The sequence below is a fragment of the Halichoerus grypus genome, chromosome 9 (assembly GCF_964656455.1).
Source record: "Halichoerus grypus chromosome 9, mHalGry1.hap1.1, whole genome shotgun sequence".
Taxonomy (NCBI): Eukaryota; Metazoa; Chordata; class Mammalia; order Carnivora; family Phocidae; genus Halichoerus; species Halichoerus grypus.
In genome coordinates this window covers 52,093,099-52,117,163 of record NC_135720.1, presented here as the reverse complement: position 1 = coordinate 52,117,163, position 24,065 = coordinate 52,093,099, and the positions used below count along the sequence as shown (strand labels likewise).

Below are 24,065 nucleotides of genomic sequence, written 5' to 3'. Positions count from 1 at the left end.
CCTTTGGGTAAGAGTGGCCCCTAGAAGTAGGCTTGGTTTAAGCCCCTATGAGATGTTATATGGAAAACTCTCTCTACACTCTTTTCATGACTTTAGAGTTCCTGATGGGGCTTACGTAAGGGAATTGAATACTATCAGCTATGTTCGCTATGTAAGTTTGCTTCTAGCAGGTTGTTGTACCCTTACACTGCCTGAATCCTGGAGACTTGATGTTACTAAGGACCTGGAAGAAAAGCACTTGGAGGGCCAGTTCCATCCTCATTAGACAGGACCTTATGAGGTACTGTTGACCACCCATTCTTTAGTGAAACTAAAGGGAATTAAGCCGTGGATTCATTACACTTGAATTATAAGAATTCACAGGTTCCCTATACCCTGTCACAAGGAGAACATCAAAAAGAGCCCTGCTTGGACTGGCAAGCCTTTGATGGACCTGAAACTACTTTTTAGGGGAGCTGGTCTGAAGAAATCCATAAGTACAACAAACTAGTTGGTTACAACAATTCTCCACTAAGACCTCAGTAAAATATAGTACAAGAACTAATAACCAAAGTACACAAATCTTGGCAATGCAGAATGCTGGGTTTCAACCTGGAGCTAAAGAATATTTCTAGATGACTACAGAAGGTTCCATTCCTCTAACCCTGATCTTTATTCCCATGTCAGCAGGAAGTAACTAGAGTGGTCATCGTCCCAATTCTCTCAGGAATGAGGAATGATCAAAAGACAGTGGAGATTGAAACCAGTAACCAACGGGTTAATGGGACTAATTGCAGTTGTAGACTAAAAAGTGCAGGTGCAACTTTTTATCCAGACCTTTTTTCCTTTGCCTTTAAATTTCCCTGTTTTTCCTCCTCCGGAGAGGTGGCTTGCCATCCTATCTCCTTGTTTGGCCACATCTCTAATAAACCCTTTCCTTGCTACATACTTGGTATCTCAGTGGTGGTCTTTGCCGAGCATTGGACAGGTGAACTTGGCTTGTTATAATACTGCCTCCTATACTCAACATTTAGCCGGTTTTGTGGGTAGAGATTTAATGAAAATACAGTTAAGGTAGAGGTCGATTTAATTGTAACTAAAGGTGCTCCCTCCCTCTCTTTAAATGAAAAGAAAATTTGAGTTGAAATGCTTTTCCGTATTTAGAGTCCGATTTTATTTTATTTTTTTAGATTTTATGTATTTATTTGACCGAGAGAGACACAGCAAGAGAGGGAACACAAGCAGGGGGAGCGGGAGAGGGAGAAGCAGGCTTCCCGCGGAGCAGGGAGCCCCATGTGGGGCTCGATCCCAAGACCCTGGGATCATGACCTGAGCCGAAGGCAGGCGCTTAACGACTGAGCCACCCAGGAGTCCGATTTTAAAATGGGTCTTGTATCCCTCAATTTTGGGCAGGGGGTATTTACTGTTTACATTTATATTTGCATTTTTTTCACCTTTTCAAGTCTACTTTTTACTACCCTGTAATGTGCTGGAAGTATTGACTTAATGTTAAATAGAAGAAGGAAATAGACCAAGGAAAGGAATGAAGGGAAAGGAAGAGCATGTTCTTTGTTTTTATGTCTCATCTAAGCTTTAGTGCCAGCCCTGGCTCCAAGATGTTTGGGAAGCTGAGCTATGAAGAATTTAGGGGTCCTAAAATGCTCTTCATCCAAATCAGCCTACCTGATTGCCTAACTTTAAATTCCTTAGGAGATAGAACATTATGAATTCCTTTTTGGGATGTGTATTTCCATTAGTTTATTAAAATTTGAATTGAGGGGCACCTGGATGGCTCAGTCGGTGGGGCTGGCCCCAGTTGGGCTCCTTGCTCAGGGGGGAGCCTGCTTCTCCCTCTGCCTCTGCTGCCGCTGTGCCTGCTTGTGCGCAAAGCACACGTGCTGTCAAATAGAGAAGTAAAATCTTTTGAAAAAATACTTAAATTGAAAATTTGATATCATATTGTAATTTAAGTATAGATGCTCAATTTTTATTTTATTGCCTGTTTTCTTTTAGGTCTAAGTGTATCTTTGTTTAATGTAATGGTTGTTCAACCTCCAAATAGTTAAGGGGAAACATTTTTTTAGAGATCAGAATGGCCATGGTGTGGGTGGAAAATGCCTCAAATTTGCTAATTCAGTTGAAGCCTTGTATTAAGTGTGTGGGTGGGCAGGGGTGGTGGGGGTGGTGGTGGTGGTGGTGGTGGTAGGGGAAGTGAATGAAATTGAGTCCCAGCCCTTGAATAGCTCACAGTCTTGGAAGAGCCATGATATTATAATAGCTAACATTTATCGAGCCTTTTCTATGTTCCAAGCGATCTGCTAGCAGTTTCTTTCTCTCATAATTTAATCTTCATAAAAACCCTGTAAAATTACTTGTTAACTCTATCTCATAGATGGATAAATGGGCATGGCCACCCAACTGGGATGTGAACCCAGGCACTTTTTGCTCCAGAACCACAAACTTAACCATTGTCTTCTGGCTCCTTTTTTTTTTTTTAGGTTAAAGATTTTATTTATTTGACAGAGCAAGAGAGCACAAGTAGGCAGAGCAGCAGGTAGAGGGAGAGGGAGAAGCAGGCTCTCAGTTGAGCAGGGAGCCCGGTGCGGCGCTCGATCCCAGGACCCTGGGATCACATCCCCAGCCGAAGGCAGAAGCTTAACTGACTGAGCCACCCAGGCTAATAATAACAATAGACATTAATAACCCATCATTTAGGCTCATCTTAAGTGTTGCAGGACTGTGGAGGTGAAAGCAGCTCTGGAGAGGGGACGGTGTTGTAGCACAAGTGTTGAAGTGGGTTGTACATGGCCCTTATTGGATTATGGGCCCTCAGGGAGAGCAGCTAGAAATGAAGCTGGGAAGGTGGCCTGGATCTGGTTAAAAGTCCTGTATAGTGTGCGAAGACATCTAGGCTCAGCAGGATGCTGGTGGAGGTTTTATAAGAAGAAAAGTTGTATCGGTTTTAGCATGATTATTCTTATTGCTGCCTGAAGAGCAGATTGGAAATGCCGTGGGTGGGGAATACTGGAAGCTCAGTGGTGATTTAGGAGGAAGTTGTAGTTCTGGAGAGAACGGTTCATAGCCTGAATTACTGCTGTGGTAAGGTGGGAAGTAGGGCAGCAAGGGAGGGGATTCAGAGACAGTTCTTTGGTGGAATTGCCAGGCTTTGGGTGAGACAAGGAAAGAGAAGAGTTAGGATCAACTTAGGTTTCCTAGTTTGGGTAATTTGATGGCATCACCATCCGTCAGGGTAAACAAACACACAGAAAGTAGGGCCAGAGGCATTTTAGGGAGCGATTCCTTTTTGGACTTGTTAAATTTGAGGTGGTTATGACAGTTCTGGATAAATAAATTTAATTAGTTGTAGGAAATACGTGGGTCTGAGATTAAGAAAGGAAATATGAGATGTTGAGAGCCATGAGAATGAAAGAACTAGCCTGGGAATATTTGTAGAGAGAAAAGAAGACACTGACAGTGAGTCCTTGGGAAAATTGACATTTTATGATAAGAACATGACCTTGTCGGAGAGCATTAAGAGAGGTCATAGGAAAACTAGAAGAGAAACCAAAGAGGAGAATGTTTCTAGGTTTTCTGAAACTGAACATTAGTGTATATGAAAATTCTATTTTATTTAAGCTAGCCTTAAATAAATTGTTTCATGGAGACAAGGTACTGTGAGAGCCACATCTCGTGATTTTTTTCCCCATAGTTTCTTTTTGTATCTCAATGTTGTATTTTTAGGTGTCTTTATTAAATGATGACTCATGTTTACCCTTGGTTCCACAACCTCTTTACTATGTGTATACAGGAGATCTCAATTAGGCATTAATATGAGAACTAATGTACCTCAGCCATATGAATTCATATAATTTATTGGTAGTATATATTAGTGATTAAGAAAATGGGCTTTGGACTTTACTACCCAATTAGATGAATACCCTTATGTGAAACTTCATGTTTCTTGGATTTTCATTAACATCTATTATATTAGAAAAGAATGTTCATGCCTACTCCTGAGACTGATAACTTCATGATAATGTTTTTTTCCAATTAGTTTTTGAAAAGCACAGCTTATTACATAGGCAAAGCTGGTGCCCTAGACATAGTTCTAGGGGAGGGAGGGGCAGATAACAAAGGGTGGGTCTAAGAATAGAACTGATAGGAAGGAATGTAAGAGGTCCAGAAATGGGTGATTGATCTGTAGATTAGCACTGCTTTACACCTCAAGAGCTTCATTTTCTTTGTTTAAGAAAATAGTATTTAAATGGGTGTATAACTATTCTTTTGATTTGTCTTTTTACTAAAAATACCACAGAAATAGTAGGTGTTAAGATTCTAGAAACTGGAAGTTCAGCCTTGGGCCCAGTGTAGTAATATGTTCCATCTATAAATTCTCTGACAAGTGATCTAGCCTCTGCTTGAATATATCTAACACTTGTTTTCCTAGGTCACTCATATTTTTCACTGACCTGTAACTAAGATTTGTTCTAATTTCTCTCTTAAAAAGCCTTTTCGATACGTCTGTTCTTCCTGCTACGTTATGTCTTCCTTACCTAAGGTCCTCGATTGAGGTCCCATTTCTGCATCTACTGTCCTGGAGGTTCTTGATGCTTTAATCTCCAGAATCTTTTTCATAGCTTTTGTTCAGTGTCCTGCTCGTGCTCCCTTATTTCTTCTCTTCATTGAGCCTATTCTAGGAGTTACTTTTCAACGTATCTATCCATATTCTTGACCGGGTAGCAGTTTTCAACAACTTTTAAAGCCTGAATATGTAATTCTTAGAGTAGTTCCTTCATAGCTTCATAATGCAACTATATCTCAAATGTAAACCACGTAGATTCCATTAAAAAATTCTTATGTGTATGAGTATATAAAATTTAAGTAAATGAACCTTAAAAATGTTATTTTTCTTTAGCACTTGAAAGAAAATAGATTCCTTAGATCTCATTATTAAATAGTGAATGAACAGGGTGAATATTAAGGAGTTACTCAGTATGCTAGGCCATGCCTATAATTACTTCAGAATAGCTTTATTCAGATTTTTAGGCGGTATTTTACTGATTTGTTATCATGAAATTTAAAGTACTGTTTTTTCCTTTTGTAAAGTTATACACTGGCACATTAAGATTAACCAGCTTCTAAAGGAAAAGAATGATAACCAGCAAGCATTTAGTTTTAATTTTCATAATTTTTCTATTTAAATCAAAAGCACCCTTTTAAAGCCCCCAAATCAGCCTTTTATAAATAAAGTAAATCATCTTGTGATGCATTCCTTGATGATGGCTTATGTTGTTTTTCTAAAGAAAGAGTTTAATTAAGATTTGATTTTCTTCTATTCTGCACTTTGTTTATTCATCACTGAATCAAACATAGGTCTTTAATGTCACTGGTAAGTCTGACTTTTTGGGTCATTGATGACCATTGCAGTTTTCAAAAAAACAGCTGAATATTTATATTTGGGATATGATTAGAACATAATAGAGCATAAATGGGCTGCCTATGACCTTAGTATGGGCTACTGTCATTGTAGGAGAACATTTCTGGTCAGTGGCCACTGTTTACAGATTGTTAAAATCAACACAAATGTACAAATAACTCATGAATAATTGTGAACACAGTATTTGAATGGATGTTTAATAAATATGCATTAAAAATCTAATTACAGTAATGAAGTTTACAGCTGAAATTTTAATCCAGCCCTTTAGAAATATTAAATGTGCTTTTCCTGATTGTGCATTTTTCTCACAGCAGTTGGGTAAACACTTTAAACTGGAAATCTAAATTCCTTATATAGTTTTGATTTCATTTAACTAAGCATGTGTTCTTTTTGGCAACAATCTTCTTCCTCTTTGTGAAGAAGTGAACCTCCTTTTATTCCATAACTGTTACTTTGAAGAATTTTGATCAGTTCTATCTTAAGACTGATGAACATATGGGATACCAGATGAATAATGAAATGTGACCTGCAAAGACTAGATTATGATTTTGGTTTCATTGATCGTATTGGGACAGTCATTTAATTTGGCATTTTCCATTTGCTCATCTGTAGAAATGGGATTAATTATCCTAACTCTACCTTCCTTGCAGGTCATTTATGAGGCTCAAATAAGTTATTATGTGAGAAAGCACTTTGAAAACTATAAGAATTGTCATATAAGTGTGGAGCTATGCTAGGAGTAATTGAAATATTATTAAAATGCCAGAGTTGGTAGATTCTAGTCAGTGAGTAGAAATGGAATGAATTCAACTCTATACAGAATTACTGAAGTAATTTTAACTTTGGGGAGGATTCATTAAATTAATGGCAAAGGACCCAGTCTGATTTCAGTGCTTTGAATTCTAGAAAATGCAGTTTTGATTTTTTTCTTTAAGATTGTGCAGAGGGCCTCTGTAGGTAACCAGTGATGGTTTTTGTTCTCCTGGATTTAACTACCTTTTCTCTAGATATTCTGAATACCTAGAGGTTCTTTGTCATGATGTTTCAAAGAAAGCTGTTGAACTTTGATTTATAGTACGCAAGTAAAATATCTTCATATAGTAAGAAATTGATACTTTTTCAAAAGTAACTCAAGTATATGTGAATTATTTGCTGTGCAGAAAGATATAAAGATAATATTTTATAGAATCAAAGAATATTAGAACTGAAGAGGACCTCTGGGTCATGTAGTCAGACGATGTTAGAAAGGCATGTACTTTCTGCCTTACCTGTTTCTTCCATTTTTGGGTGCCCTATAGGTTAGAAAATTATTATTATTTTTTTTAAATTTTATTTACTTATTTTAAATAATCTCTACACCCAGCATGGGGCTTGAACTCACGACCCTGAGATTAAGAGTCTCGTGCTCTTCAGACTGAGCAGCCGGGTGCCCCTAGAATATTCTTAAGTAGAAAGAAATTCGAGCTTTTTTTTACGTTCTTTCCATTCATCTTGAAACTTTGCTCAGGCACAGCATATATAACTCTAGTCCTGACTGCACATGACAGTTCTTTAAACATATCAAGACTGATAATATCATTTACTTATTTACTCATTTATTCATTAATTCATCATCCTTGTCCTAATTCCATTTGACAACCTTTCAAACATTAAAGACTTAGATTTCTTCCATTCATTCATTTATTCCCCAAATGTTTCTTGGTGCCATCTATATGCTAGACATAGGGTGCTGGGATATTGTTACTATGTCTCTTCTCAGTGTCGGCTATCCCTGTCCTGTTAGTGAAATCTCATGACGTGGTTTCTAGATCCCTAGAACTACTTCCCTTCTTGAGATTACAATCTACTTTCTGAATGTCGCTCTGAAAATATGGCCCCCATATCTCAATATATTCCTTCAGATATATCTGGCTAGAGGAGTGTTGTAGGTTACCTTTCCTGTGTCCTATTATATTCATGTCTCACCTTAAGACTCCTAGGGCTGTTAAGACAGATCTCTCCAATTTGTATTTGATTAATTTTTTTCTTTTTAAAAATAAATATTATAAAAATAGTACATGTGCATAGTAGAAAATACAGAAGAGACAACTATTAAGTATACTCAAAAAATTAAAATGTTGTGGGTTGCCTGCCTTTGGCTCAGGTCATGATCCCCAGGGTCCTGGGATTGAGCCCCACATTGGGCTCCCTGCTCAGTGGGGAGCCTGCTTCTCTCTCTCCCTCTGCCCCTCCCCCCACTCATGCTCTCGTCTATGTCTCTCTCTCTCCCCCAAATAAATAAATAAAATCTTTTTTAAAAAAATTAAAAAGTTATTGAGGTATAATATTCATTTAGGAAAGTACACATGATAATTGTAAAGCCTGCTGAATTTTTGTAAAGAGAATAGATCTGTGTAAATACAACCTAAATCAAGAAATAGAACATTTTTAGTGCCGGAGGCAACTGTTGTGCACCCTCTGAGTCGCTAGCCCTTTACTTGCAATGGTAATCAACATCCTGATATATATTACTATTAATTTATTTTGCCTGTTTTTAAATTTTATATAAATAGAATCATGATTCTGGCTTATTTCACTTAACATTATGTTTGTGAGGGTCATCAATGTTTTCCATATAGCAACAGTTAATTCATTTGCTGACTATAATATGACATTATATAATTATACCACAATTTTCTTAAAGGTCTTTTATTTTTTTAATTGCAGTATGGTTGGCATACAATGTCACAGTGGTTCCAGGTGTACACCATAGTGATTGGACAACTCTATGTGTTATGTGTGCTCACCACAAGCGTAGCTGCTACTGGTCACCAGACAATGCTATTATAGTACCGTTGATTATATTCCCTGTGCTCTTTCATTTCCATGATTTCTGTGTTCTGTAACTGGAAGCTTGTACCTCCCAATCCCCTTCACCCATTTTGCCCGTCGCCCACCTCCCTTTCCTTTGGAAACCACCAGTTTGTTCTGTGTTTATGGGTCTGTTTCTGCTTTTTTGTTGTTGTTGTTCATTTGGTTCATTTCACTTATGTGTGAAATCCTGTGGTATTCGTCTTTCTGTCTTGTTTCACTTAGCATAATACTCTTGAGGTCCATCCATATTGTTGCAAATGGCAAGATCTCATTCTTTTTTTATAGCTGAGTAATATTCCATTGTATATAAATACCATATCTTTTTTATCCATTCATTTATTGATGGACACTTAGGTTGCTCCATATCTTGGCTATTGTAAATAATGCTGCAATAAACTAGGGGTGCATATATTTTTTCAAATTAGTGTTTTTGTTTTCTTTGGGTAAATATTCACTAGTGGAATTACTGGATTGTATGCATTTCTATTTTTAATCTTTTGCGTTATCTCCATGTTTCCCACAGTGGGCGCACAAATTTACATTCCCACCAACAGTGCATGAGGGTGCCTTTTTCTCCACATCCTCGCCAACGCTTATTTCCTGTCGTTTTGATGCTAGCCATTCTGACTGATGTAAGGATTCTACCAGATTTTTAAATCCATTCTACAGTTTTAGGTGTTGAGGTTGTTTTTCAAGTTTTGGCTACTGCTATGAAAGTTTGTACATATATTTTGGTGTGCATACATAAATGCTTTCTGGTGGGCAGATACCTGAGAATTGCTGGATCATACAATATATGTTCATCTTTAGTAGATAAGGCCAGTTTTCCAAAATGATTACATCAAAATATATTTCTACTAGCAGTGTATGAGATTTCAGCCGCCATGTGTCCTCATCAATACTTGTATTCTGGGCGCCTGGGTGGCTCAGTCGTTAAGCGTCTGCCTTCGGCTCAGGTCATGATCCCAGGGTCCTGGGATCAAGTCCCACATTGGGCTCCCTGCTCTGCGGGAAGCCTGCTTCTCTCTCTCCCACTCCCCCTGCTTGTGTTCCTGCTCTCGCTATATCTCTCTCTGTCAAAAAAATAAATAAAATCTTTAAAAAAAAAAAACTTGTATTCTTTTTAATCGTAGTCACTCTACTAAATGTGTAGTGGTATCTCATTGTGGTTTTATTTTGCTTTTCTCTGATGACTTTTGAGGTTGACTACCTTTTTTTTTTTTTTACATATTTATAGGACACTTGGATAGAATCTTTTGTGACACACCTTTTCAAATGTTCTGCCCATTTTCCTAATGCATTTTTTTGGTCTATTAATAATTGTAGTTCTTTATATATTCTGGATATTAGTCCTTTGTCAGAGTATAAATTGCAAGTATTTTCTCCTGGTCTGTGGCTTGCACTTTAGTTTTTTTTTTTAGGTTGTTTTTTTTTGTTTATGAACAGAAGTACTTAATTGTAATGTCCATTTATCAACCTTTTTTTTTTTTTTTTTGTATCCTGTTTAAGAAATCTTTGCTTACCTTAAGGTCATGAAGGTATTCTGATACCTTTTAGAAGTTTTATTATTTTTCTTTTCACACTTAGATCCATGGTTCATCTGGAATACTTGTATGTTATGTTAAACTGGGGTCAAGATTCATTTTTTTCTTTTCATGTGGATATTCATTATCCTGGAACGTTTTTTGAATAGAGTATCTTTTACCGGGCTACTGCAGCATTACCTTTGACATAAATCCAGTGACTGTATGTATATCTCCAGTTTGTATTTGATTAATTTTTTCTTTTTAAAAATAAATATTATAAAAATAGTACATGTGTATAGTAGAAAATACAGAAGAGACAACTATTAAGTAATAGTTGCTCTCTCTCTATATATAGATATATAAAAATATATAAAAAATATATATTTATGTATTTATATATAAATATATAAAATATAATAACATATATAAATATATAAAATAGTTGCTCTCTATATATATATATATGGGTTTCTGTTTTTTTTCCTTTGGTCTATTTTTGTGCTAATATCACAGTACCCTAATTCTTTAGCTTTATAATTTTAATATCTATCTGTTTGAGTCCTCCAACTTCACACTTTTTCAAGATTGACTAGACCTAAGTGAGCTGTCTGGTATCACAGCCACTAGCCACACGTGGACATTGAGTGCTTGAAACATGGCTAATGTGACTGGGGCAGTAAATCTTAAATTTTATTTAATTTTAGTTAAATACAAATTTTAAAAAGGATACCTGATTCAGATATTGGAAAATGTTTTTTTTTAAAGACTTAAAAAAAATAAAATAAAAATAAAGATTTTATTTATTTATTTGACAGAGAGAGAAACAGGAAGAGAGGGAACACAAGAAGGGGGAGTGGGAAAAGGAGAAGCAGGCTCCCCGCTGAGCAGGGAGCCCGATGTGGGGCTCAATCCCAGGACCCTGGGATCATGACCCGAGCTGAAGGCAGACGCCTAACAACTGAGCTACCCAGGCGCCCAAAAAGACTTTATTTTTAGAGCAATTTTAGGTTCACAGCAAAATTGAGCAGAAGGTACTGAGATTTCTCAGATATCTCCTGCCTTCATACTTACATAGCTTTCCTCTTTATTAACATAAATATTCTTGGAACAACTCAGGAATATGAATCTACTTTCTCGACTGTAGATTTTGTGAAGCCTAAGTACATATTAAATATTTCCAGTGAAAATTGAGCCTCCAAATTGAGATATAGTCTAAGTGCAAAATACATACTGAAAAAAATATGAAAAAGATAATATATTTAAAAATGTAAAAATCTGAGTACATGTTGATTACAGTTCTTGATGTCAGGAACTGTGAAGGATCTGAGATTTTATCCTGCTTGCAAGAATCATGTTAGCTTGTCAGGATTTCATGAATGTTGGCAGAAGATGTGAAACCCTGGGTCAGAGACAAAGAATTTTATTACTCATGGCCTAGCAGGTGATGTATCATGTCTGCCTCCATTCCCCTTGCCCCTCAAGCCCCATGGGGGTGATGCAGAGGTTGGCCCAGGTGGATGCTGGCATACTCCGTGATTTTGTTTCACAATTGAGGAATCCTGAGCTTAGGAAACCCTATCTTTTATAAGGGTATTGCAAGCAAATCTTAGCTTTTGACCTGTAGGGAGACATTATTATACTAGACAGTAACAACTATTGTTAAAAGACTCTCTAGAACAAAAGCTGTCTGCCTCTACTCACAGGTGTGCAGAAATGCAAAAGATCTATGAAAAATTATCTAACAGTTGAAATAATATTTTGGATATGTTGGATTAAATAAAATACATGATTAAAATTAATTTCACGTTTTTGAAAAACCTTTTTATTTTATTTTTTTGAAGATTTTTAAAATTTAGTTTTGAGAGAGAGAATGAGAGGGAGAGAGCACAGAGCAGGGGGAGGGGCAGAGGGAGAAGCTGACTCCCCACTGAGCAGAGAGCCTGGTGTGGGACTGGATCCCAGGACCCCGGGATCATGACCTGAGCTGAAGGCAGATGCTTAACCGACTAGGCCACCCAGACACCCTTAAAAAACTTTTTAAAAAATGTAGCTCTTAGAAAAATTTAAATTATATATGTTCACATTATATTTCTTTTGTATAGCACTGGTGTAGGCTATTCTAGGTCCTGTGCATTGCTATATAAATTTGAGAATCAGTTTAGGAATTTCCTCAAAAAAATATGTTGGGATTTTTAAAAAAGTGAAGTAAAATTTACCTAGAGTGAAATGCACAGATCTTACATGTATTCAATGAGTTTTAGTAAATGTATTCACTGTTACTTGTACTCAGTGAAGATACAGAACAGGGGTTGACATACTTACCCGGTAAAGGGTCAGATAGTAAATATTTTATGCTTTGTGGGCTGTAGGGTTTCTATCACATTTTTTTCTTGCCCTTGTTGTGCAAAAGCAGCCATAGATAATATATAAATGAACATGGCTGTGTTCCAGTAAAACTTTTATTTATAAAAACAGGCAATGAGCTGGATTTCGCCCATGGTCTATAGCTTGCCGACTTCTGATAAAGAACGTTTCCATCACCCTAGAAAGTTCATTCTGCCCTTTTATTCATTTTTATATCATATAAAGGTGATCTGTGTTCTGATTTCTATCACCATAGATTAATTTTGCCATAGATTAATTTTTCTATCACAGTGCTTTTATCTGTTCTTGGAATTCATAAATGGAATTATATAGTATATATTTGTTTGTGTCTAGTTTCCTTGACTTTACATGTTTTTCAGATAAACTGCTAAAATATGAAATCACATGAGTTAATTTTTGTTGAGTAGTATTCCTTTATATGCATATACCACAATTTGTTTATCCATTCTCCTTTCAATAGACATTTGAGTTGTTTCCAGCTGCTACAATCTTATATTAATTATTTTTGGATATGTTTTCATTTCTCTTGGGTATATACCTAGGAATGGCATTTCTAGTTCATATAGAGAGTGTAGCTTAACTTTATAAGAAACTGCCAAACTGTTGTCTAAAGTGATCTTATTTCTTCATACTCTCAATAATGTATGAATGTTCTATGTGCTATGCATCTTTACCAACAATTGGGGTTGTCAAGGTTTTAAATTTTAACCATTTGAGTGAATGGAAATGGTATCTTATTGTGGCTTAAAATTGCATATACTGGGGCACCTGGCTAGCTCAGTTGGTAGACCATGCGACTCTTGATCTTGGGGTTGTAAGTTTGAGCCCCATGTTGGGTGTAGAGCTAGCTTAAAAAAAAAAAAGAACTTAAAAAAAATTTACATCTACCTAATGTCTAAAGATGTTGAGCAATTTTTCATGTGTTTATTACCGTTCATATATCTTCTTTTGTCAAGTACCTGTTGATACTCTTCTGTCCTTTTTATTATTTATTTACTTATTTATTTTAAAGCTTTTATTTATTAGAGAGAGTGAGAGCGCGGGTTGAGGGAGGGGCAGAGGGAGAGAGAATCTCAAGCAGACTCTGCAGTGAGTATGGAGCCTGATGTGGGGCTTGAGCTCATGACCCTGAGATCATGGCCTGAGCTGAAATCAAGTCAGCCGCTTCACCAGCTGAGCCACCCAGGTGCCCCACTTCTGTCCCCTTTTTTTTTTTTTTTTAAGATTTTATTTATTTGACAGAGAGAGACACGGAGAGAGAGGGAACACAAGCAGGGGGAGTGGGAGAGGGAGAAGCAGGCCTCCCGCGGAGCAGGAGCCCGATGCGGGGCTCGATGCGGGGCTCGATCCCAGGACCCTGGGATCACGACCTGAGCCAAAGGCAGACGCTTAACGACTGAGCCACCCAGGTGCCCCACTTCTGTCCCTTTTAAAATTGGGTTGTGGGGCTTATTGGAAGATGTTCTTTACATTACACTGGATACAAGTTTTTTTGTTTTTTTTTTTAATATGTATGTATTGGGAATATTCCTGTTGGAATTTTTTTAGAACTTTTTAATTAAAAAATTATACAATTCATATTCCATAAAATTCACCCTGTTAAAGTATACAATTCAGTATATTTAGCATATTTACAAAATTGTGGAGCTATCACCACTATCTAATACTTGTTAGCAGTCACTACCTATTCCCCTCCTACCCCCTTCTCCACGCCCCCAGCCCTTGGCAACCACTAATTCACTTTATGTCTATATGGATTTGCGTACTGACATTTCATATAAATGGAACCATAAAACACGTGGTCTTCTCTTGACTTCTTTCACTTAGCATAATGTTTTTGAGGTTTATCCAAGTTGTAGTATGTATCAGTACTTCATTCCTTCTTATAGCTGTATTGATGGATATACCGTATTTTATTCATCAGTTGATGGACTTTTGGCTTGTTTCCACGTTTTGGCTAATACGAATAATGCTGCCATGAACATATGTGTATACATTTTTGTGTGGACGTGTGTTTTCATTTCTCCTGGGTGTATACTTAGGAGTAGAATTGCTGGGTCATGTCCTAACTCTAACTTTTTGAGGAACTGTTACTGTTTTCCAAAGTACCTGCACTATTTTACATTCCCACCAGTAATATCTGAAGGTTCAAATTTCTCCATATCCTCTTCAACACTTATTATTGTCATTTTGATCTTCACTCTCCTAGTGGGTGTGAAGTGGTATCGTATTGTGGTTTTGATTTGCATTTCCCTATCGACTACTCATACTGAACATCTTTTCATGTATTTACAGACCATTCATATATCTGTGTCTATTCAAATCCTTTGCCTATTTAAAAAATTGGGTTATAAAATTGAGTTGTAAGAATTTATATATTCTGGAGCCAAGTTCCATAGCAGATATGTGATTTGCAAATATTTTCCTCATTCTGTGGGTGGTTTTTTCACTTTCTTGATAATATTCTTTGTATAAAAGTTTTAATTTTGATGAAGTCCAATTTATTTTATCTTCAGTTGCTTTTTGGTGTCATTTCTAGGAATCATTGCCTAATATAAAGTCATAAAGATTTATAATTATGTTTTCTTCTAAGCATTTTATAGTTCTTTACATTTAGGTTTTTGATCCATTCCTACTGGCATTTAATTGGGATTCATAAAGTCTGAGTTTCACAGGTGATTGTGATGTCCAGACAGGATTGGGCTTAGAAAGTCCACACCTATTAGGAGAACAGATCAGACATTGGCAAACTTTTTTTTTTCTTTTTGTAAAGGAGTAGATAACAAATATTTTTGACCTTGCAGGCCATATGGTCTTTGTTGCAACTACTCAACTCTGGTATTGTAGTGTGAAAACTGTCATAGACAATACATAAACTAATGAATATGGCTGAATTTGGCCTGTAGGCCATAGTTTGCAGACTAATATACTAAATAAATATTCTTGTGTAGTTTCTTGTTTGTATTTAATATTTATATTTTAAAACCACCTGGAATTTATTTAGGTATGTACTATGAAGGGATAATCTAATTTTTTCTATTGTCTCCAAGTGGTCCAAATGTTGCTTGTTCAATAATCTGTTGTCTCCCATTGCTTAATTTATTTATTCAACAAATACTTACTGTGTGCCTATCATATGTCAGGCATTGTATGTGTTAGGTATATAGTGAATTGAACAGACAACCTATCCTCTTGTAGCCTGTAGTCTAGTTGAGAGGAACAGACAAGATGAATAACAAAAATGTAAGTTAGGTGACAAAAGAACAGTGATAAGATTTAATATGCCTCTCTCTTTTATTATATATTAAATTATGCCATGAAGACTTTTTTTTAGTATTCTATTTTTTTTTTAAGATTTATTTGAGATTGAGAGTGTGAGAGAGAGAGAGAGAGAGAGAGCGAGCAAGCACGCGCATGTGTGTGTCTGCACATGCGAGAGGGGAAAGGGCAGAGGGAGAGGGAGAGAGACTCCCTAGCCGACAGCCCTGAGTGCAGAGCCTGAGGTGGGGCTTGATCTTAGGACCCCTAGATCAGGACCTGAGCTGAAACCAAGAGTTGGATGCTTAACCGACTGAGCCACTCAGGTGCCCTTATTCATTGATGTTTTGATCATAATGCTTTATTTTCACATCTGGTAGGCAAGGGCCCCTCTCATTACTTCTTTGCAATTTTCTAAGGATTTTTGGTGGAACTGTATTTAATCTGTAAACTGAAGAATTGAAGAATTGGCAGTGTTGGTAAAGTTGTGTGTGTTTCTAATATTATATCTCTTTTTCCAAATTTTCATTTATGCCTTTGAGATTTTTTATATAAGTCTTACAAAGATAATATTGTTCATCTTTATTCTAGACCTTTTATTGTAATTGTACGTAGGATCCTTTTTTTTTTTCCTATTGTATTTTCCAACTGGTTATTGCTAGCATATTAGAAAGATAACTGTTAAGATATTTTTCCAGTAACCTTCTTTTTTGCTTAAGAGGGGACATAATCAAGCTACTGCATTCTTAAAAACTCGTAAGTGGCTTCCTATTGTCTTCAAGGTTGAATTCCACTTGCTTATCATTGCAAGGCCCTGTGTCACCTGGTTCCTTTATAATTCTCTAGTATCTCATCTTTTGACCCATTCCCTTCCACTTTATATCTCAGCCGTGCTGAACTTGTTTCATTTTCTTTAGTGTGTGCCATACTCTTGTGTTTTAGAGCCTTCTCTCAGGCTGATGCATCTCATTCTCTTCCTCTGTCCCTCCCTCCCTTCACTGGCTAACATCCGTTTGTCCTTTTGCTCTCAACTGAAACATCATTTCCTCTGAGTACGCTTCCTTAACTCCCTAGGCTAGGTTACTAGCTTTGGTTCTGTGATCTCGGAGCATCCTCATCTTTCCTTTACTACTTCCTATACTTCATTAGAGTTGTTGATCCACTTGTTTGTATCTCTCCCAGTACACAGTCAGTATTTTGAGTGCAGTTACTGTCTTTCCAACTCACACCCGATTGTATTAGAAGTTTTTAGCACAGAACTTTGCACTTTATAGATACTTTATAAATATTGTTTAGCTGCTGACTGAATTCAGTTCTTTTATTTCATAGGTTTTCAATTGATTCTTTTCAGTCTAATTAAGCTTTTGAACTTAAATGCACCTTAGTTAAATTTTATGTTGGGAGTTTCATCCAATTTTTATAGCATGTTAACATCCTCTTGAATCAGGATTGTGATCCAGCATTGATTTGTCTCCCAACTTTGTGTCCTCTTCATGTTTGAGGGCTAGGTCATTGTCTTATTTAGTGCCAAATATATTAGTTATTTTATCATCAAAACTCAAAAAGGTATACATAAGTTTGGTTTGTCGAAACCCTAAAAGCCAACAATGTGAAATATAAGGGCTTTTTGATTTATAGAGGGAGAGGAGTTCTTTCCTCTAGCACTTCGGTTTGGGGCTTTTAATAGAAAAAGCTGCTGCTGGTGTGTTTTGGAAGTGCTGTTTCTTAGCAGAGGCAGGCTGACCCTAGCGTGCAGGCAGGGCAGAGCTCTGGCAGGGCTTGAGGAGGATGGAGATCCAGGAGAAGAAGGGGTTGGTGGTTGCTCCAAGAGGCTTGAGTACTTCAGATTAGAGGGCCTGAGAGAGGTTCGTGTTTTGATTTTCTGTTGCCTGGCTACGACAAGTGGGAGCACAGCCCTCACTTAGCGATAGCATTATGGTTGTTTTAATGAGAGTGACATTCTGGTGGTTTGGGTCACTTAGCTTCAGATCATGGCTTGGTCATTCACTTAAGTTTTCTAACCTTTTAAGTTATTTTAGTTCCCTCATTTATAAGGAATAACAATAGCTACCTCAGATTTTTTTGAGAGAAGATAATGTACAGAAAGTGCTGTGTGCTAAGTACATAGTAGGCACTTCATAGTGTTAGTTTTCTTTACCTTTCAGAATTCTGTCACTCATGAATTTTCTTTTTTTTTTTTTTCCACTCATGAATTTTCAAATGAATCCAAGTTTTACAAAGAAAACTTGAAGCTGTTAAAATGAACATAAAGCATATAGCTTTCTGGGTTATATAAATACCTCTTGTAGTCTGTTGATTTTGTGTAACTTCTTTGATTATTCTACTGCAGTAAACACACATACTGCCTTGAAGTGGTCAGATTCATCACATTGTATTGAGTATTCTGGATATACAATTGTTCAGGAATGAATAATGCAAAAAGATAGTTACCTTGGAAACTCTTTATATTTGTATGGTTGTGTGTTGTGTTGCATATCTTTAGTTCTTTCCTTTAATCATAGATATTTTTGAGCTGAGAGATCTTTATAGAAGATTTTTGAACTGAACCCCACTTTACTGACAAGTTATATGTAAAGTTTCTGCACATTAAGCCACATCTTTACTGATTTTGAGTATAAAGTTAGAGATAGGTTCTCAAAAAATATTTAACTTCGGGCACCTGGGTGGCTCAGTCGGTTAGGTGTCTGCCTTCAGCTCAGGTCATGATCCCAGGGTCTTGGGATTGAACCCTGTGTCAGGCTTCCTGCTCAGTGGGAAGCCTGCTTTTCCCTCTCCCTCTACCTGCCGCTCCCCCTGATTGTCCTCTCTCTCTCTGTCAAATAAATAAAATGTTTAAAAAATATTTAAAGTATTAGAAAACCTTAAGGATGAAGCAGACCTTTAAAGTAACATTTTTAGAAAAATTTTTTATTTTAAGTGATCTCTCCACCCAGCATGGGACTCGAACCCATGACCCCAAGATCAAGAGTTATATGCTCCATGACTGATCCATCCAGGCGCCCTGGAAATAACATTTCTTAATGGAAAAATGCTTACCTTCTGCTTAATTAGTCTGGTCTACCATTTTGCTTAAGTCTCTAAAGAGTATCTTCAAAATATTCTCAACTGTCTACCTACATGTAGAATTAGAAATCTGTTCCAATTTAAAGCACCAAAGAATACAAAGTTCACATATTCCCTTTGCTATTATCACTCCAGCTCTATAGAAACTGTGTTAATACAATTAAGCTTTATTAGTCAGGGTTCTCTAAAAAAACACAGCAAGTAGAATATATATACATTTAGAAAGAGAAAGAGGTTTATTGTAAGGAATTGGTTCATACGATTATGGAGGCTGATAAGTCCCAACATCTGCAGTCAGCAAGTTGGAGACCAAGAGTCCCAGGAGAGTCAGTGGTGTAATTCCAGTCCAAGTCTGAAGGCCTGTGAACCAGGAGAGCGGATAGTGTAGTTTTAGTCTAAAGACTAGCAGGCTTAATGCTCAGGAAGAGCCTGTGTTTCAGTTGGAGAGCAAAGACAGGAGAAAACCGATGTCCCAGCTTAAAGGCAGACAGTAATTCTCTCTGACTCAGGGAGGGTCAGCCTTTGCTTCTATTCAGGCCTTTAGCTGATTGGACGAAGCCCATCCACATTAGGGAGAGCAGTTTGCGTTACTCAGTCTACTGATTCAAATGCTCATCTCATCCAGAAATACCGTCACAGACACATCTAGAATAATGTTTGACTAAATGTATGGGCATCTCATGGTCCAGTCGCCTCGACACATAAACTTAATCATCACAACATATATCAAGACTATGATTGTCCTCCACGTATCACCATTTTCCCTCACGTTCTTAAGATGCTTGTAGCAGTACGGGTATCACCATTTGACAGATTCAAGTACAAAGGCAGGGGGCACCTGGGGGGCGCTGCCGGTTAAGCATCTGACTCTTGGTTTCGTGTCAGGTCCTGATCTCAGGGTTGTGTAATTGAGCCCCTCCATTGGGCTCCATGCTCACTGCAGAGTCTGCTTAGGACTGTCTCTCCCTCTCTTTTACACACACCCCCTCCCTGCACTCGCTCACGCATTCTTTCTCTCTGTCCCTCTAATAAATCTTTAAAAAAGTACAAAGGCAGAAACGAATGAGTTCTTGTTCTGGTCTCCTTTTAAAGAGCACTGGGGGAAACTTTGGCAGAAGCTGACTTCCCCCTAGGCATCAGGCATCATTGGCTAGGATGGTGATCACCTGCCCAATCTGCCATGGAGAATATTACCATGACTGAGAGTTGACTCCAGAGCCCATCCTGCCTCCCTGCTGTACCTGTTGGGACAGATGCTTGCTCTGCCACTACCTGACTATTGGAACCCAGACCGGTTACCTACTTAGCCCCTCTCTGCCTCAGTTTCTTCACCTTTAAAGATAATGGTAGTACCTATGTCATAGAGTGGTTGTGAAGAGTAAATGAGTTAATGTGTGGAAAGTACTTAGAAAAGTACCTGGCACCTAGTAGGTACTTAGTAAAGGTTAGCAGTTGTTGCTGCTACTATTATTGGCCACATGATCTTGGTCAGTTTACTTAACTTGCAGTGCTAACTCTGGTCCAAATTATGGACATCTTTGAACTAGACTGTTGTTATAGTTTCCTAACTGGTCTCTCTGCTTCTACTTAAAAAATATATATGTAATAACTTTATTGAGCTGTAACTCACATACCATACAATCCATTCATTTCTGCTTCTATTTTGCATTCCTACCATCTTATTTTCTATAGAAGTAATCTTTTAAAAAATCATGTCATGCTATTGATCAACACCTACTTGTTCTTAATCCTATTTGTAAGTCTACACTGTTTACTATGGTTTATAAGACTCTAAAGGATCTGGTTCTTCCTCTTCTTCCCAACTTCATCTTATGATGTACTCTATTTTGTTTATGTAAATCGGCCACATAAACTTATGTTTTCTCCCTCAAAAATGTAAAGCTTATTTCCATTTTCATTTGAGGGTTTTTGCAAGAGCTCTTCTCTACCTGGGGTGTTCTCCCAAATCTTCCTCAGGGCTGACTCCTTTTGGCATTCAGGTGTCAACTTAAATGTCCCTTTCATAGGAAGGCTTTTTCTTACAACTCTTAGGAGTCCCCAGTCATTTCCTAGCATTGTGCTTTTTAAACTTTAATGTGCATATGAAATGCCCAGGTATTTTGTTATACTGCACATTTTGATTCAGACCCCTGGTGTGGGGCCCAAGATTCTGTTTTTCTGTGAAACTCCCTGGGGATGCCCATGCTGTTGTTCAGAGACCCTAGGATATCACTTTTATTTTCATCAGTGTACTGATCACTGTCTGTTCCTTTCTTTAATTTTTTGTTTCTTTTCCCCTTGACTGGAGTGAAGGTTCCACAAGGAAAGGAATTTGTTTTTAGTGTTTTTTTCCACTGATAGTACCTCAGATGTAGTTGGTTTTCAGTAAACAGTGAATGAATGAACAAATTTATCCATGGATTTTTTTAGTTATTTGTATAATACGATTATTATGAGGATTAATAAAAATAATTATGTTGTTACTTACCCTAGTCCCTGGCACAAAGTGAGTGCTCAATAAAAATGAGCTGCTATTAATAGACTTTCCTTCTAAAATTCTGAGTTTTGGCAGTTCTTTAAAACAGTGGTTCTTGACCAGTTTTTGTTCACAAACTTGTTTGAAAATTTGAAGGAGGCTATAGTATATTTAGAGATCTTGCCTCAGAAAAAATACACAATAACACACATACATACACATAATTTTCTTTTAGTAGGCTCCCAGACCTCTCCTCCCCGACCCCCGTCATGGACCATAAGTTAAGACCTTTTTAAAAAAAGAACTGTGTGTTGTATAACAACTTTTGTCAGGGCTATTGGTGACAATTTGCCTTTTTCTAATTTCTTTTATAATTGTGCTGTTCAGTTGCCTTTTCTTTCTGCATTATAGGCTACCTATGTGTCATTAAGACAAGCGTAACTGTGGTTTATTATTTATTAATGTAGTGAGATTAGTTAAGTGGGGCATATTAGCTTGTTCACTGCAGAACTAAAGAAGAATTTTTTTCTTCCAAATTTCTGTCTTAAGATGAAAACTTAAGAATTGGGGGAGAAGAAACGCAACTCTTGCTCAGCTCCAGTCCTTGGGAACACAGTTTGGTCCAAGACACAGACAGGGACAGGAGCCAGAGAGAGGTTCTCCTGTGCAGAGAGCCAGGTACCAGTGAGTATGTTGCAATCCTGGAAGTAATTCTGCAAACTGCACTGTTGAAAAGGGACCGATATTCAACCTACTTCGGGTGAATCCAGCAGAATCTTCCCTCCAAGCACTCAACGCTTCCTCAATGACAAGATTCCGGAACTTGAATGATGTCTTTCCTCTTTCTGAGGACTATTTTGGATCTGGCTCTGGATCAGGATGTGGAAGTGGCTCTGGAAGTGGCTTCCTAACTGAAATTGAACAAGGATACAAACCAGTAGATGAAAACAATGCTTTTTATTACAACTTCAGCCCTCTCAAGAGAAGTCTGCCCTCAGACAACCAGGACTTGGGCCAAGATGGACCAGAAAAGATGATTTTATTATATAAGAGAGAGGGTTTCCCATCTTGATGCCTGGCAATGCATTCAATATATTTTATGTACCACAGTTAAATAATTAACTTTGGAACAAAAGGTTTTGTGGAAATTTTAAAACATCTGAAAAACAAGTTTAGGTTTTATCTTTTTTTTCCCCCCATGAATTCTTAAAGCTTCCTTTACCTATCCCATTGTCCTGGAAAATACCTGTTTCCTTTGTATCATATTCAGCCAACATCACTATGAAATTAACTAGACTGCCCATATCGATAAAATTGCTTTAAAGAATAAATTATGCTGTTTTTTTAAAAAAAATGTTTGAGAAGCAAATTGACAGTATTTTGGCAGTGTTTCATATCTCAGTCTTCAGAAACTTGACTCTAATTGTGAATTATAGATATGCCTCAATTCTTTTGAAAAACCCAGATGCAACACAGGGTGAATTTATAGAGTGGGTATTTGACAAGTCCAGTGTAAAATGCTCTAATGTTACCATTGCTTGTAGAGCTGGTGGACATTGTTGAGAAGTATGATTGCTGTTACAATTAGAAACTTAAGACCCAACTAAAGCGCAGTTATGCTTTCAGTACTTCATACTGCTTTATTTTTTTCCTGGATATCTGTATATTTTCAAGTGTTACTCTATCAAAGCAGAGCTATAACCAATGAAAAAAATTGGGAGCAATCACTTTCCCTGCTAATAGTGCCCCAGCAGACAAACATGGTGAACATTCCCCAAAACTGTGGTGTTTCTTATAAGAAGTGGGGCACAGAGTGACAAAAAGGGCAAAGATTCTTTGTATGCCCAGGGAAAGTGGCCTTTGATGTGGAAATGTTGGGGTTTGGAGCAAACAGTCCAGAAAGAATTCTTGAGATGTCTTCTGTGCAAAAAGGTGGTTTTATTAAAGCACAGGGACAGGACCCATGGGCAAAAAGAGCTGCATTGGGGTTGTGAGGAGTGGCCGATTATATACTTTCAAGTTGGGGGTAGGGGTTAGGGATAGTGTAAGTCTCTAAGGAATTTGGAAGTGAGGATTCCAGGACCTTGAGGCGTCCTTTACTACTGTCTAGTAAAGTCTTAGTCATGAGACCCTTCAGATGTATATCAGTGGGGCATATGCTTGGAGGATGATTGCTAACATATATCTTGGGGGGTAGAGATAACGGAAGTTTCCAAAGGGGTTTTTGTATGTTCAAGTAGACTTTTAGGATCCTGGAGGTCAGGATAATGTTAAGCTAAGATTGCCTTTTGCCCTTAGCAAAGTATTAACACTAAGGCAGTTGAGTTCCTAGATGAAGGTCACTCTGCCTGTCTCAAGGACTTGTCAGTGGGTTGTAAGTTATAAGGAAATTTAATTTTTTTTCTTCTGCCTTTGTTCCCTACATCAGCCTTATTACAGGAAGCAGAGAGGTTATGGTGGCAGACTAAGCATATTTTCTGGGAAAAAGCTAAAACTACAAAGGAGATGGTGCTGATGCCTGAATGCATTGAGCCCAACTGCAGATCTAGACAGTGCTGGCCATTAAGACATTTTAAACTGGGAGGTGGCAAGTAGAAAAAGGGTCAACTGATCCAGTTCTAAGCCTCATCTCTTGTTTAATATGAAGACAATAAAATCTTGAGGTTATGTTCACTTCAAAAAAAAAAAAAAGGAAATTGAAGTAATCACAAATGCAGTCAAAGGCTGGAGAAATTATTTTTTCTGGGGGTGGGTATATGTGGATAGAAATAATTGTCAAAATACTATCTAGGAAGTTATAATCATTCAGACAGGAGGACATCTTGACTAAGTCTTGTGGCACATGGGCTATGGAGGTCAGTGGGATCTTCCTAAAACTTATTTAGGAGAAAGTAGTAAAATAAAGTACAAAATTGAGATAATGCAGGCTTTATGGGCCTTAAAATCTTCCATTTATGTTTGTAGATCAGTGTGTGGATCTTCAGAATGGCATTTTCCCACTGTCCATTTGGAGTACAATAAGACAAATTAATACAAATCAAAATAATATGGCAGCAGCATCCCATAA

General features: G+C 37.4%; 1 protein-coding gene and 1 long non-coding RNA gene across 3 annotated transcripts in view; both read left to right on the top strand.

The window, feature by feature from the left end:
- AFG1L (AFG1 like ATPase) overlaps positions 1–24,065 on the top strand; it is a 239,814-nt gene that overhangs the window by 5,518 nt on the left and 210,231 nt on the right. The gene's annotated exons all lie outside the window — the stretch shown is intronic.
- LOC144379057 (uncharacterized) lies at positions 8,075–22,168 on the top strand. The gene is made up of 2 exons (XR_013441167.1): positions 8,075–8,901; positions 21,548–22,168. It is a non-coding gene; the product is annotated as an uncharacterized LOC144379057 (long non-coding RNA).